Below are 15,549 nucleotides of genomic sequence, written 5' to 3' on the forward strand. Positions count from 1 at the left end.
CAGATGATGGACCAGGCTGAGCTGCTGTGGATGTGCTTGGTTGACTTACTGAAGGGTTACCTTCAGTATGTCGAGCATGTGTCCTTCTGTGTACATCTTTAAGGTGTCTCAACATGGTGTGATTCCCGAAGGAATACTTCTTGTTGGGATTCCCTCTTGAAAGTACACGGCCACACAGCTTACAAGTCACTAAGGGTGCATTTACCTTTTTCTTGTCCTCTGGAAAAGTAAAATACTCCCATATGAAAGAGGTCTTTTCTTTCCTCCTTCTCTGCTCAAGGTAGTGCTGCTAGCCTCACTCTCAGAAGAGCTCTGCTGTTCTGCCATCGTATCACAAAGACAACCCAGCTCCTTCTCCTAAGGGATCACAAGCAGAAATGAGGGGAATGGGTGTGGTGTAGGAGAGTTCTAGAACTGAAAGTAGTTTCAACCAATCAAAAGTTGTGTTTCATGATCACATGACCCACCGTGCGCGTACGTTACGTTTACGGTGCGCTTACGGTGCGCTTACGGCAAAAGTACGCATGCGCGTAAAAAAGACACGCGCTCGCGCGCATGCGCATAACAGTCACTCCCCAACACTTCCGCGTAACGTGCGCGTGTAGCGTACACGCTTACGTGCCCCACGCGCAGTACGCGCGGCTACGCAAATTGTGTAACTATACGCAAACAGAGTAGATAAATTACGGACATTGCGTAAACCATACGCTTACCGTACGCTTACCGTACGCGCACTAAAAAAAAAAAAAAAAAAAAAAAAAAAATATTTTCAAAGTTATACTAATATATCTTACCTGTTTGGTAAAAAAAAAAAAAGAGAAAACTTGAAATATTGCAGATTTTTTAGAAAAAAACCATAGTGTTTTAAGAGAATAAAAAGTTAACAAAAAACTTGTTTTTTAAAAAAAAAAACACATTTAATATAAGAATTTATAATAAAAAAATCATAAAAAATCAATAAAAAAAAATATGGGAATCACATATGTTATAGCTAAGAATTAGCATTTAAAAAACCATACAAATTCACTGAAAAAACCATGGGTTTCACACACTTTATAGTTAGAAATTAGCATTTAAAAAACCTTGCAAATTCACAGAAAAAACCATAGGTTTCACACATGTCATAGTTAGGAATTAGCATTTAAAAAACCTTGCAAATTCAGTGAAAAAACCATAGGTTTCACACACGTTATAGTTAGGAATTAGCATTTTAAAAACCTTGCAAATTCAGTGAAAAAACCATAGGTTTCACACACGTTATAGTTAGCTGGACATTTCACTCGTAAAAAACCAATGAAATTTCCCCGTTATAGTTAGTTAAGCTAACTATAACTCGCGCGCCCGCAATGCACTGCTGATGACGTCACATATTACATCACTCATGACATGGTCAGTGACATCACTCATGACATCACTGATGACATCTCAAATGACATCACTGATGACATCACTGATGACATCATCCATGTGATAGAGTGGCAGACCTCCTCTCACACTAATATAACCTTTGATACACACATTCAAAAATAGAGACTGAAATTTTCAAAAAAATGGACATACCAATACCAATTACAACAACCTCTTCAATAATTCTAAGATCCACATAAACATCCACTTATTCACCAACAGTCCTGTACAGTCACTCATTCGTGTACTCACACATCATATGTACTCATACACCTATACATCCTGTAACACAATGCCACTCATCCATAGAGTTACTCACACACATAGTTACTCATGCTAATAAAGAATCAAACATCCATTTACCTGCATATACAGTTATACACACACCACCACACTTACTTCTACGGAAACTTACACATACTTAGTCTTTTAAACAATCACTTATAGAAACACATACTTATTCATACAGGAACTCTTTCAATCTCTCACTCTCACATACACTCACTTATATACACCAATAGTCACATATACTAGTTTAAAACATATGTAGTTACTCATAGAGACACTATTGAGACAGCCATTCACTCACTAACACACCCATACACACACTCTTCCACCCATACAGTCCTGCACATATGCTGTCTTCAACACATACAAACAGTGAGTCACTCATTCATGCACTTATGCACTACGTAATACCCCCACTGAACCATACAGACACTCAGACACTCATACTGATACTCAAAAAACCAACTAATAACCTATATAGACACTCATGTTGCTGCTCACCAACCCATGCAGCCACTTATACACAAAGTGAGAGACTGATACAGGTATTTACACATTTAAACATTACTCACTTAGCCATGTATTCAATAAGATACACTTAATCAGTCAGTAATACAATCAATTTTTCAAAAACAAATCATCCATTTAGACACTTATATACTCATTTATTCTTCCATCGACCTTGAGATATATAAAACATATTTAATTTTCAGAAAAACACACATTCACTGGATGATGTCATCAGTGATGTCATCAGTGATGTCATTTGAGATGTCATCAGTGATGTCATGAGTGATGTCACTGACCATGTCATGAGTGATGTAATATGTGACGTCATCAGCAGTGCATTGCGGGCGCGCGTGTTATAGTTAGCTTAACTAACTATAACGGGGAAATTTCATTGGTTTTTTATGAGTGAAATGTCCAGCTAACTATAACGTGTGTGAAACCTATGGTTTTTTCACTGAATATATATATAGATATAGATATATATGTATATATATATTCACTGAAAAAACCATAGGTTTCAGGGGTGTTATAGTTAGCTGGACTTTTCACTTGTACAAAACCATTGAAATTCCCCCGTTATAGTTAGTTCAGCTAACTATAACTCGCGCGCCCGCAATGCACTGCTGATGACGTCACATATTACATCACTCATGACATGGTCAGTGACATCACTCATGACATCACTGATGACACCTCAAATGACATCACTGATGACATCACTAATGACATCATCCAAAGAATGTGTGTTTTTCTGAAAATTAAATGTTTTATATATGTATATCTCAAGGTCGATGGAAGAATTAATGGGTATGTCAGTGTCTAAATGGATGATTTGTTTTTGAAAAATTGATTGTGTAACTGACTGATTAAGTGTATCATAGTGAATACATGGCTTAGTGAGTAATGTTTAAATATGTAAATATCTGTATCAGTCTCTCACTTTGTGTATAAGTGGCTGCATGGGTTGGTGAGTAGCTACATGGGTGTCTATATAGGTTATTAGTTGGTTTTTTGAGTATCAGTCTGAGTGTCTGCATGGTTCGGTGGGGGGTATTACGTAGTGCATAGGTGCATGAATGAGTGACTCACTGTTTGTATGTGTTGAAGACAGCATGTGTGCAGGACTGTATGGGTGGATGAGTGTGTGTATGGGTGTGTTAGTGAGTGAATGACTGTCTCAATAGTGTCTTTATGAGTAACTACATATGTTTTAAACTAGTATATGTGACTATTGGTGTATATAAGTGAGTATATGTGAGAGTGAGAGATTGAAAGAGGTCCTGTATGAATAAGTATGTGTTTCTATAAGTGATTGTTTAAAAGACTAAGTATGTGTAAGTTTCCGTAGAAGTAAGTGTGGTGGTATGTGTATAACTGTATATGCAAGTAAATGTATGTTTGATTCTCTATTAGCATGAGTGACTATGTGTGTGAGTAACTCTATGGATGAGTGGCATTGTGTAACAGGATGTATAGGTGTATGAGTACATATGATGAGTGAGTACATGTATGAGTGAATGTATAGGACTGTTGGTGAATGAGTGGATGTGTATGTGGATCTTAGAATTACTGAAGAGGTTGTTGTAACTGGTATTGGTATGTCCATTGTTTTGAAATTTTTAGTCTCTATTTTTGAATGTGTGTATCAAAGGTTATATTAGGGTGAGAGGAGATCTGCCACTCTATCACAAGGATGATGTCATCAGTGATGTCATCAGTGATGTCATTTGAGATGTCATCAGTGATGTCATGAGTGATGTCACTGACCATGTCATGAGTGATGTAATATGTGACGTCATCAGCAGTGCATTGCGGGCGCGCGAGTTATAGTTAGCTGAACTAACCATAACGGGGGAATTTCAATGGTTTTGTACAAGTGAAAAGTCCAGCTAACTATAACACCCCTGAAACCTATGGGTTTTTCAGAAAATTTCTGAGGTTTTTTAAATGCTAATTCCTAACTATAACGTGCCTGAAACCTATGGTTTTTTCTGTGAATTTCAAAGGTTTTTTAAATGCTAATTTCTAACTATGCTCTGATATGAATGCTTGCCTAGTTTTTTTAATTAATTCAAAACCAAATCACTATACACATCGGTCACATCTCTTGGAGTCAGAAATTGTCTGCATGTGATAATTGTATAGTACGTAATGCAGAAAAAGGAGGCAATATTGTCCTATGGGGAAACAAGCAATACCTCACAGAGGCATACAAGCAGTTAAATAACAAAAATTGTTATGTGAGGGTCGAAGAGCAAGTTATGTTGTTAAGCAACAACCAATTTAAAGATGAGCTAAAAAATTGGTACGATCAAACCCTCCTAAATCATGATGAATTTATGTTTTTGAAAATAGATCATCCTGTCACTCCGGTACTTTATTTAATCCCGAAAGTGCACAAAGATTTGGAAAACCCTCCGGGCCGCCCAATAATTTCAGCTATGGGCAGTGCATTAGAGAATACATCTAAGTTTGTAGACTCATTTCTTAACCCCTTGGCCAGAACACTCCCTGCGTACATACAGGATACAGGAGATTTCCTGAGGAGGATCTAAGATCTTCCTTGGGAAGATGATTACTTACTAGTTACTATAGACAGGTCAACACTATATACAAGCATCAGGCATGCAGATGGCCTGAGAGCAGTGGGGCATTTTCTTGATACTAGATCAATCAAACACTGGGCTCATACCCAGATGTTAATTAGGATGGTTGAAAAATGTCTGAACAGTAACTTTTTTCTCTTTGAAGGGCAACTCTTCCACCAAACATGCGGTACTGCGATGGGCACCTGCTTCGCCCCCAGCTATGCGAACTTGCATATGGGCTGGTGGGAGGAGCAGGTGATCCGAGTACAGTATCACAATGAATGGGACAACCACATAATTCATTGGAGTCGATTCATTGACGACCTTTTTTTAGTGTGGAGGGGTTCTGAGGAAGAAATTAAACTGTTTCTAGCCCAAATTCAAAGTAATGAACTCAATTTGAAATTTACAAGTGAAATCAGCAAAGTAAGTGTACATTTCCTTGATTTAACAGTTTATATTTCAGATGGAAAAGTTGAAACAAAACTGTTCAGAAAACCTACCTCCGGTAACACACTGTTGCACGCTCATAGTTTCCATCCAGTAAACTTAAAGAGAAGTATTCCTTATGGAGAGAGCCTAAGAGTGAGGCGCAATTGCAGTGCACCAGAAGAGTGCAGGAGGGAGTTGGATATGTTGACCAAGAGATTCAAAAGTAGGGGTTATCCAGATACTTGGATAGACAATGGGGAAAACAAATCATTGAAAAAGAAAAGAGAGGAAATCCTGTTTGATGCGAACAAGAGGACAAATAATAGTGATGAAAACCAATGTATATTCATCACTACTTTTAGTAGGCAACATGATGATGTAAGACAAATCTTGAATAAACATTGGCACATAATAAAAAATGATCCACTGCTTGGGAAATAAGTTGCTAGGAGACCGCAGATTACTTTTCGAAAGGCCAAATCTTTTAAACAATCACTAGTAAGTAATGTAATGAAAAAGCAACCAGCCAAGACAACCTGGCTAAGCAATAAGCAAGGTTTCATAAAGTGCACTAAATGCAAGGCGTGTTTGCATGGAACAAACACGTCACAATACAGAGTAGGCCTTACAAAAGAGATGAGGAAGATCAAAGGCCGATATACATGCAAAACAGATCATGCAATCTATGTACTGCAGTGCTCTTGTGGCCTGCGCTACATGGGCAGCACAATTCTGGAAGTGCATAAGCGGGTATTGCAGCATTTAAGGGTGATTAAAAATGGGGACAGGTTATACCCGGTAGCCCGGCACTTCGAGCAAGTACATAACAAAGACACCAAGGGACTAACTTTGTGATTGACTCGGTAAAAGCAGATGTAAGGAGAGGCAATAGAGTCATGAAACTGCATAGACTTGAGTCTCGATACATTATAAAGTTGAATTCTAAACAGCCAGAAGGCCTAAATATGGAAGAAGATTTATATACTCATTTATAGTTGGTAATAGTCAAGCGTTGTCTCAAAGAAATGTTTTTAATCAGGAGTAAGGTATAACAATACAACAGACTCAGATTAACAACTTGATTTGAACAGATGAAGTAGTTGTTACAAGTTAGATTTAAGCCCACTGGGGCATGACTATTTGGATATGATGTCAGCCCACTTGGGCGTGTTTGTTGGGCAAATAAGAGCATTGCGTGTATTTAATATGTGGAGCCCAGATTCATTAGATCACATAGAAGATATAATCTCACTTGAGTATAAGATAAAATAATGTGCTGGTGTCAGTTAGGCTCACTTGAGCTATATAGATGAAGCACTAATATGTGAATTATGTATTCGAAATGGCATAAAGAAATTGACGTATGCTTTACCCAGTAGAATGACGATATTTGTTGTTCCACACGCGATATTGATAAAGTTCAACGAGCTTGAATCAAAAAAACGCATCAAAAAATGCTACTGCAATAAGATTGTAAATATATGAAATATATTGCCCATGAAAAACAAATGATATAACATTTTACAACTAAGGACGATGTCTTAGAAAATATTATGTAAAAATATTAGGTAAGAGTATGTTTTCAAAAACCACGAGTCTGTTTTTTATGTCATTTAGAGTTGTAGTAATGATTTGCACGTGTTGCACTTTAAAAAATGGCCGCGTTTTTTAAACTTGTACTAGTGAGCAAGACTGCTTGGCAGTCGAAACGCGTTTGGTGGCGGCAGAAGAATAAATGCTTAAAATCCACACACGGCGTCATCATCGTTCTTTGAAATATTTACATGACTCGTCCCGAGGAGTCACAAATCGACGACGCAGCTCTTGTTCTGGAGTGGCAGAAAATACTCGAGGAAAACGAGGGAATACATATATATATATATATACTGTGGAAATGTGGATTTTCCTGATCAGTTATGTCCCCTATCTTGGACCCCAACGGTTCTATATGCATGTTACAAGTACATGTATGTTCCCTCCAGTTCCAGTTTCTAAGACGCAAACATATGTGTGTCTACCGTCGACATGTTCTCTGTCAGATCCGCCATTGATGGGCTGGATATTCGATTCCTAGGTATGAAAGGCCACCGACTTTATATGGCTAAGTTACTCCATTTTTACAGTTCAGGCAAGTAGGCCCGATTCTGTCCCCAAAGCCTTTCCCTGCTCTCTGTCTTTGACAGCTTCAGCTTGAGCTCGCATCTGTATCCATGAACTTTGTCCTACTCCCTGTGCAGCTAACGGTGCCTGCCTCGGCCAGTTTTCGCATGCCTGCCAAGAAGCTGTATTTCACCTTCGAATTATCTATTTTGCTCTTCAGCCGATGCATTCCTGTCAAGTGATTTAGGTAAACATTTCCTTTAGCTCACAAGCAAGGACTCAGCCTTTCCGTCCTCCTGCAAGTGATTCATAGTCCTGCTGCCATGGAAAGTTTTCTGCCCCTCGCATCTCATATAGACACTTAGACGCTTGTACACCCACACACAGTTAGTATAGAATAGATTCTGTCCGAGAGTCCTTCCTTGTGGATAACATAGTTCTCCAAACATAGGATGGTAGATATGATTTGGGATTAGGTTGACTTGACCCCCCAGACTTCTCGTCTCCACATGTAGAGCTAAATGTCAAGTCCCCTTCACCCCCTAGTTGCACGTCAATTACACGTCATGCTGCTGCGCGCGCATCTATGCCAAGTATTATCTTATAGATCCACCTATGTCTGATAATGCAAACCAATCATGTTTCTTTTATTCCTTGTTACGCCTAGTTTCGATTATGTCACTGTCACGTCATTTTTCTTATCAAATGTTACGCCTTTTACATTCGTTTCATTGTAATGCACTTATTATAAAAATACATGTCTGTCAATGAATTATTGTACTTCACTTCCTGAACCCTCGTGGTGACGGAACCTGAAGGCCGCGACTCGAGTCGGCCATTTTGAATGGAATAAAGCCCATTAGAAAACCTCTTATACCACGGATTCTGCCTCTTGTTATTTTGAGCTATTTTACTTTATTTAAGATCCCGTATGAAATTCAGTCCGGTATATTTTATTTACCACAGAATGGCGCCCGAACAGGGACACTTTCTCATCTCACGCGCCGGCGGTGCGTTGCAGGCCCGGTCTCCTGCCACAGCTGGACGGACCATAAACGCGTACCAGCAGGATTTCCTGTAAGCTCCCTCCGGTCAAGCGGGGGCGACTGAGGCTGCGATCAACCCAGACGAGGCGGTGAGAAGTGCGAAGTATCCCGACCAGAGCCTAGCTGAGAGAGCAAGATCCGAGGTATACAGAGGCCCACCAGGTTTTCCGAAATCCCGATGTCCAGAGGGTCCGCTGTCCGTATCGAGTCCTGTCCATTCTCTGAGGCCTTCCGTTTCAAGGAGCTACTCGGTGAGTACCATCGCCGGGGAGGCGTGTTGACGCGCACATAGGTTGTGCCGGTCAAGACGGATTTGGGTACACAAATCCGGTCTGCACTGTTTAGCAGTGTATATGTACTGTTTAGCAGTATATCAAGTATTCCGAAGTATTCAGTTATTGTCAAGAATTCAGCGTGGTGATTAGTTAGGCAGACTGTCATCATTGTCGATCATTGTTATAATGTTTAATGTTTAATGTTTAAAGTATTCAGAAATATCTTGCATATTGTGGTATGAATGACTGTTCATTGTTCACTGTTCATTTATTGTGTTTTTCGTATTAAGAAAATTCAAGAGTAAGTATCAGATCAGTTGTAAATATGCCGCTCTTCTCGAAGTTAAGACAGATTACTACCAGAAAAGGGGTGCTTGAAGAAGCAGTTCCTATTCCTCCTAGGGACACTCCAGGGCATTTCATGTACCATAAACATGGCTTAGATGCCATATTATTTCTTGATCTATGGGTAGATTATACCAAGGGATTACCGGAAAGTCAAAGGTGGCCCATAGCGGGAACCTGGGATGCAGAGTGCATCATGAAAGTGGAGGAAGAGTTATGGAAAAGAAAGGTCAGACAGTCACAGAAAGACGCTGTTGAGTTATGGCGTAAAGAATCTCATAGACGAACAGAAAAAGCACGTAGACAAGAAGAGAGGAGTAAAGAAAGTTCAAATAAAGTTCAAGAAAATCTATTAATTGAGGAAGGTATCCGAGTGAGATCAGAACAAGTAAATAGACAAAGAAATGCTCTTATGAATGGTATGTATCCCCTACTAGCCGAAGGATTACCTAAGGCTGCTCCAGAGATACCAAAAGACTTGCCACCCCCATTATTTCCAATTAAGGTACATCCAAAGGGGCTTCCCAGAACCGCAGAAGATGTTTTTCTTTCCTCATATCTAGATGACGCAGCTCCCGAGTATGCTAACGCCACACCACATAGACCGTCTGGCGGAGGGGTTGAACGTCAGGATCAGGTATCTGTCCCCGTGCAACAGCAAGTTCCGACACAAGCGTCGGCAAGCACATCTGTTTCCGCATCTGTCTCCGCAGTCGACTCTACAGAGGTATCGACACCCATAGTTGCTGTGTCACGTTCAACGAACCCATTCACACCCGACGCCCCAGATAGGGCCACGGGAGGTGCTAGCAGTACTTTTACACCACCTAGAATCAATAAACTTGTTTTTCAAGAGTCAGCGCATTCACATACACCTAAATTCGTAAGTGAACGTACGCTTAAAGAACTCCTTGTAAATTGTAGATATGACCCGGTGGTTGGTAAAGAGGACGAAATGGTCCTGGCATCACTACGTATCAGGCGAGCCGCAGAGTATTTAGCGAGGTTACCAGGGATGACTACGCATCTAGACAACATATATCATTTTGTTCAAACAGGACGAGATCCAGGATGTATTAACAGAGCTATGGAATTCCAGAAAGTAGAGATACAGGGGGAACTGTTACGTTTCCTCATAAACTGTATAATCAGAAATCAAGATCGTCCGGGGGTAGACCCGAATGCAATGCTTATTCTTACAAGATGGAGTCAGAATATATCAGAAGGGAGACACGATAAGCAAAATTGTATAATAGCCATGTGCCGAAAAATCCGTAAAGAAATAGAGCGTATTCATGAAGAAAGATTGGGAACAGACGAGTTTGAGCAAGATGAAGTGTCCGAATCAGGGAATTCCGCAAGACAGTCAGAGACCATAGCCTATGTAGGCAGAGGAAGATCCTGTGAAAATACTAGATGTTTTCCTGATCCAATACATTCTGTATGCCCAAAAAAACAGCAGAACGTATCCGACGCCTGTAATAAATCTGAAGTCTCCTGAACATTCGTTTCAAGCCGCAGCCTGAAAAATACGGTGATGAGACCGTAGCACACACGTTTCTCAATCTCAGTACAGATGAACAACGCTTAGCTGGAATCTATATGATTCAGTAACTCCTCATATTATATAAGTGCCAACATGCTGACCCTGGTCCTTTACCTGATATATTAACGGAACTACTCACAAACAGATGGAGAGGTTCTAGTAACAAGCTAATTAAAGAGATATTAGTGTCACGTAAACAGTATGTCCTTTTTGTAAGTCCGGATTCTCTCTCGCTGCCCCACAGAGAAAGAACGCCGTACTATATGGATAGACAAAATCCTTTACGAGAAGTGCACCCAATAAAAGGCGAAGACAATGAGTTTCACTGTGTATTTGTTTACACACCCATATCAAAAATGGAATTATTAGAAATGAAGAAAGTAGTACCTAGTCATGACAAAGACCCAGCGGGTTTCCACCGAGAAATTAAAGACATGTTACTGATGGGAGAGTACACCTTTCCTGATATTATGACGATATTAAAGGTGCTTTTGCCTGCTGGCATTTATGAAAAACTGAAAGAAAAAGAGTGGGAAGTAGGAGACCAAAGGATAGACTGGACAGCATTAGCAGAAGAAGAAAGGAGCCGAACTGCAGGTTCGGGGCTCGGGGATAAAGTTAAACTGTTACCAGGTTTACTAGTACAGGTACTGCCACGTTTATTAACTACAAAAAAGGAAGATTGGGGTGCAATCACAGCCTGCAAACAAAAGCAAGATGAAGACACAAGCGATTATTATGCTCGATTTGAAAAATGTTTTGGTATAAATAGTGGTATAAAAGCAAGTAGTGACTCATATCCACATTTATTTGTGACAAAAATTGGTGGAAAATGCATTGCCTCCAGTGAAGAATAGAATATTGAAATTCGAGAGTACCTGGCAAAGTAACACTCCGTCGCAAATGCTACAAATGTTACAGTATCATCACAATAGAATTAGGGATGAACAAGAACACGAGCATAGACGCATGAAGGATACAAAAATGAAAATGCTAGTTTCTCAGACAGTACCAGCAGATGGTCACAAAAAGGGTGTGACACATTCTGGTGATTCTGCAGTTCCTGTAAAAGGAACCTGCAATTACTGTAAACAACTAGGCCATTATGTACATGATTGTCCAGTCCTGAAACGTAATATAGCTACAGGTATTGCAAAAGAGAGACCACGATTAGTTAGACAAGATCAGAATGAACAAGGAGCTATGCAGCATGGACCGTCCATGCCAGTTCAGCAACAGTCCATGCCAGCCTCACAGCAACCCATACAGTTTGTGCCAGCTGCACCACCGTTGCCTGCTCCTGCCACACAAACAACAACACGACAAATGTATCAGACTGCACAGTATGAATACCCTGAATATCAGCGCTACGCATGAACCAGCCTAGAGAGGGAAGTCGACTTACCGCTTATCGAGATTCCTGTAGATCAAGAAGGACCTTATGTACATAGTGAATTATTAGGTCAAGATAGAAAATTCTTACTCGATACAGGGGCAAGTCGAACAACTATAAAACGAAGTGAAGTTCCAGGGGCACCCCTCTCAGGCTCTCAAAATGTTTCCCTTGGTTTTTCGGGAAAACCTATTGTTAATGAAGTATCACAGCCTCTACCACTTACGATAGGACCTTTGACACGAACTACAGATTTATTGCTTACTAAATCATGCCCAGAAAATCTGTTAGGAATTAAAACTCTGAAAGCACTAGGAGCCATAATATGTTGTTCTCCGGAAGGAGTAAGGTTGTTTTTGCGTGATTTTAAAGGTCACTATGTGTCTAGAGACATGGATCCCCGACTACAGATTTTACCAGTACATCTATGGGCACAAGGCCCTACGGATGTTGGCTGCATGAACATTACACCCTATCGAGTTACATTGAAAGCAGGAGTGGTACTACCACGAATGCGACAATACAAGTTACCGCATGATGCTGTAGTGGCTTTGCTGAAAATAATTGATGAGCTGATTGCCCAGGGAGTAGTTATAGAAACAGACTCCAATATATGTAATTCACCGATAATTCCGATTCTTAAACGAACTGACCCTACTGCCCCACCAGTATACCGATTGGTTATTGATTTGCGTGAACTAAACAAGTGTATTGTACCACAATTCCCTGTGGTCCCTGATATATCATCATTGTTGACAGCAATTGATTCCGAAGCAACATTCTTTACTGTAATTGATCTCAAGAATGCCTTTTTCAGCGTCCCAATAGATCCGGAAAGCCAATACTTGTTCGGATTCAGTTTAAATGGGCGCAGCTTTAAATTCTCACGCGCTCCCCAAGGATTTACAGAAAGCCCCAGCATCTACAGCCAAGCACTGAAACGAGAACTTGACAGTATCCACATGCCAGTCAATACTACACTGCTTCAATATGTCGATGATCTGCTGATCACCGCAAGAAACGAGCCAGAATGTGAAAAGGCTTCTCTGACAGTTTTACATTTCCTAGCCGACAAGGGGCACAAGGTGTCCCCTTCTAAGCTGCAATTCTGTGTTCAGCGAGTTATTTATCTTGGTCACTCGCTGTCCAAGGAGGGAAGGCAGCTTACACCAGATCGCATTCAGTTAATTGCTAACATGTCAATACCCCAGACACAGAAGGAGGTGCGGGCTTTCATAGGCCTCACCTCATATTGTAGGCAGTGGATCCCTCAGTACGCATTTCTAGCAAAACCACTCATTCAGTTAACCACACAGGAGGCAGCCACATCGACTGTTCTCCCTTGGACTCAGGAACATACACAAGCTTTTGAAAGCCTAAAGAAAGCTTTATGTCAAGCACCTGTTTTAGCAACGCCATGTTATAGCAAACATTTTACACTTTTTGTTACAGAACGCGAAGGTACTGCCTTGTCAGTACTCACTCAGGATCAAGCAGGATCACGCAAGCCATGTGCTTATTTTTCCAGTACATTAGATCCCGTAGCTCAGGCTTTGCCTGCATGCCTGAAATCAGTGGCAGCGACAGCTTTAGCAATCAGACAAAGCGATGCCATAGTATTAGGACACCCATTGACAGTACAAGTACCACATGCAGTAGAGGTTCTTGTGAACCGAACACAAACACAACACTTGACCATAGCAAGACTTACCGGTTATGAACTGACATTGTTTCAACCACACATAGAGATCCGACGGTGTAATACATTGAATCCTGCTACACTATTACCTGTAATTGGAACAGACCCACTAGCTCATGATTGTATTGAAATCATTGAAATAAAGACGAAACCTAGACAAGACTTGACAGACGTTCCATTGTTAGATCCAGACCTGACGTTGTATGTAGACGGATCGTGCATGAGAACAAGTACAGGAGATTTAGTGGCCGCGTATGCAGTCACAACAGACACTGAAGTTATTGAGACACATTGTATAGATACTTTGTCAGCCCAAGCAGCAGAACTTATTGCTCTAACACAAGCCTGTATTCAAGCCACAAATAAGAAAGTTAATGTATACACTGACTCACGTTATGCATTCGGAGTTGTACACGACTTCGGCGTGCTGTGGCGAGAGAGAGGTTATTTAACGTCCCATGGTGCCCACATTCAGCACGGACCCCTCATTCATGCTTTGTTAGACGCAATACATCTACCCACTGCTATATCGATTATGAAATGTAAAGCACACACGAAGGTTACTGATACCATTTCTCAAGGCAATGATTTAGCTGACAAAACAGCTAAACAGACTGCTCAGAATCGCACATTAGACATGACAAAGCCAATAGTTCAGACACTAACACAGTGTATGACAATTAAGGATCCCGCACTTGACGTAATTGACATACAGACACATGCCACAGCAGAAGAAATAAAGAAGTGGACTGAACTAGGAGGGATCCAGACAGATCAAGGATGGATGACGAAGGAGAAATCTGTATGGTTTCTCCCTGATTCCATGGTTCAAGCCATTATAGCTACAGTTCACAGTCCAGCACATTTAGGAGAGAAGGCTATGCTAGACAGCATTCAGCACATTTGGTTCAATAAACATTTACGAGCAGCAGCTAAACAAAAAGTTCGTACCTGTATGATATGTTGTCAGTTTAATCCAGGAAAGAGTGTTCCCGTAGAGCAGGGTGGATTTCAGCCTCCTGACCATCCTTTTGAAGTCCTCCAGATGGATTATATTCAGATGGAACGTTGTCGAGGATTCAAATATGTTCTCGTAGTTGTCTGCGCTCTCTCCCGTTGGACAGAGGCGTATCCCGTATCAGATTACACTGCCTCAACTACTGCCAAGCAGCTAGTTCGAGAATTCTTCCCACGGTACGGTTTACCACGTGTTGTATATTCAGATAACGGTCAGCCTTTCTCATCCGAATTAATGAAATATGTCTCACTTTTGTTGGGATATCAGTGGAAATTCCACTGTGTCCGACACCCCGAGGCAGCAGGTCTCGTGGAACGACATAATCAACTTTTAAAAATCAGATTGTCTAAAATATGTCAGGAAAAAGGTGTGGACTGGATAGTAGCCTTACCAGTTGCGCTATTCTACATGAGGATGGTAGCACACTCTCGAACAGGGCTATCGCCTTATGAGGTGATCTTTGGTAGGCCACCGAATATGTGGGGGACGCCTATACCCCGTAAAATAACTGATGTTGACTGTAATATGCTGACAGATTACCTGGCTTCCTTGATGTCTGCACTACAATCTTGTCGTTCACAGGTAGTCGCAGCTTTTCCCGACAACACCGAGGTGAAACCTCATGATGTAATTCCCGGTGATTATGTTCTCGTCAGGAATTTTGATCGGAAAACCCAACTGGAGCCAAGGTGGAGGCTTCCTAAGTTGGTCCTGCTGACGACCAGAACAGCTGTGAAGATCGAAGGAAGAAAAGGATGGGTGCATTCCACCCATATAAAAAAATTTAATGGACTTCCTCCTGACACAGACAGTACTTCCCGTGTGTCTTCCCCCATTGACTCAAAGCTACCTTTGGCTGAGGCCAGTAGCACCGAACTCTATAAACAGAAACTCAGGTCCAG

Source organism: Triturus cristatus, chromosome 2_2 (genome assembly GCF_964204655.1).
Source record: "Triturus cristatus chromosome 2_2, aTriCri1.1, whole genome shotgun sequence".
Taxonomy (NCBI): domain Eukaryota; kingdom Metazoa; phylum Chordata; class Amphibia; order Caudata; family Salamandridae; genus Triturus; species Triturus cristatus.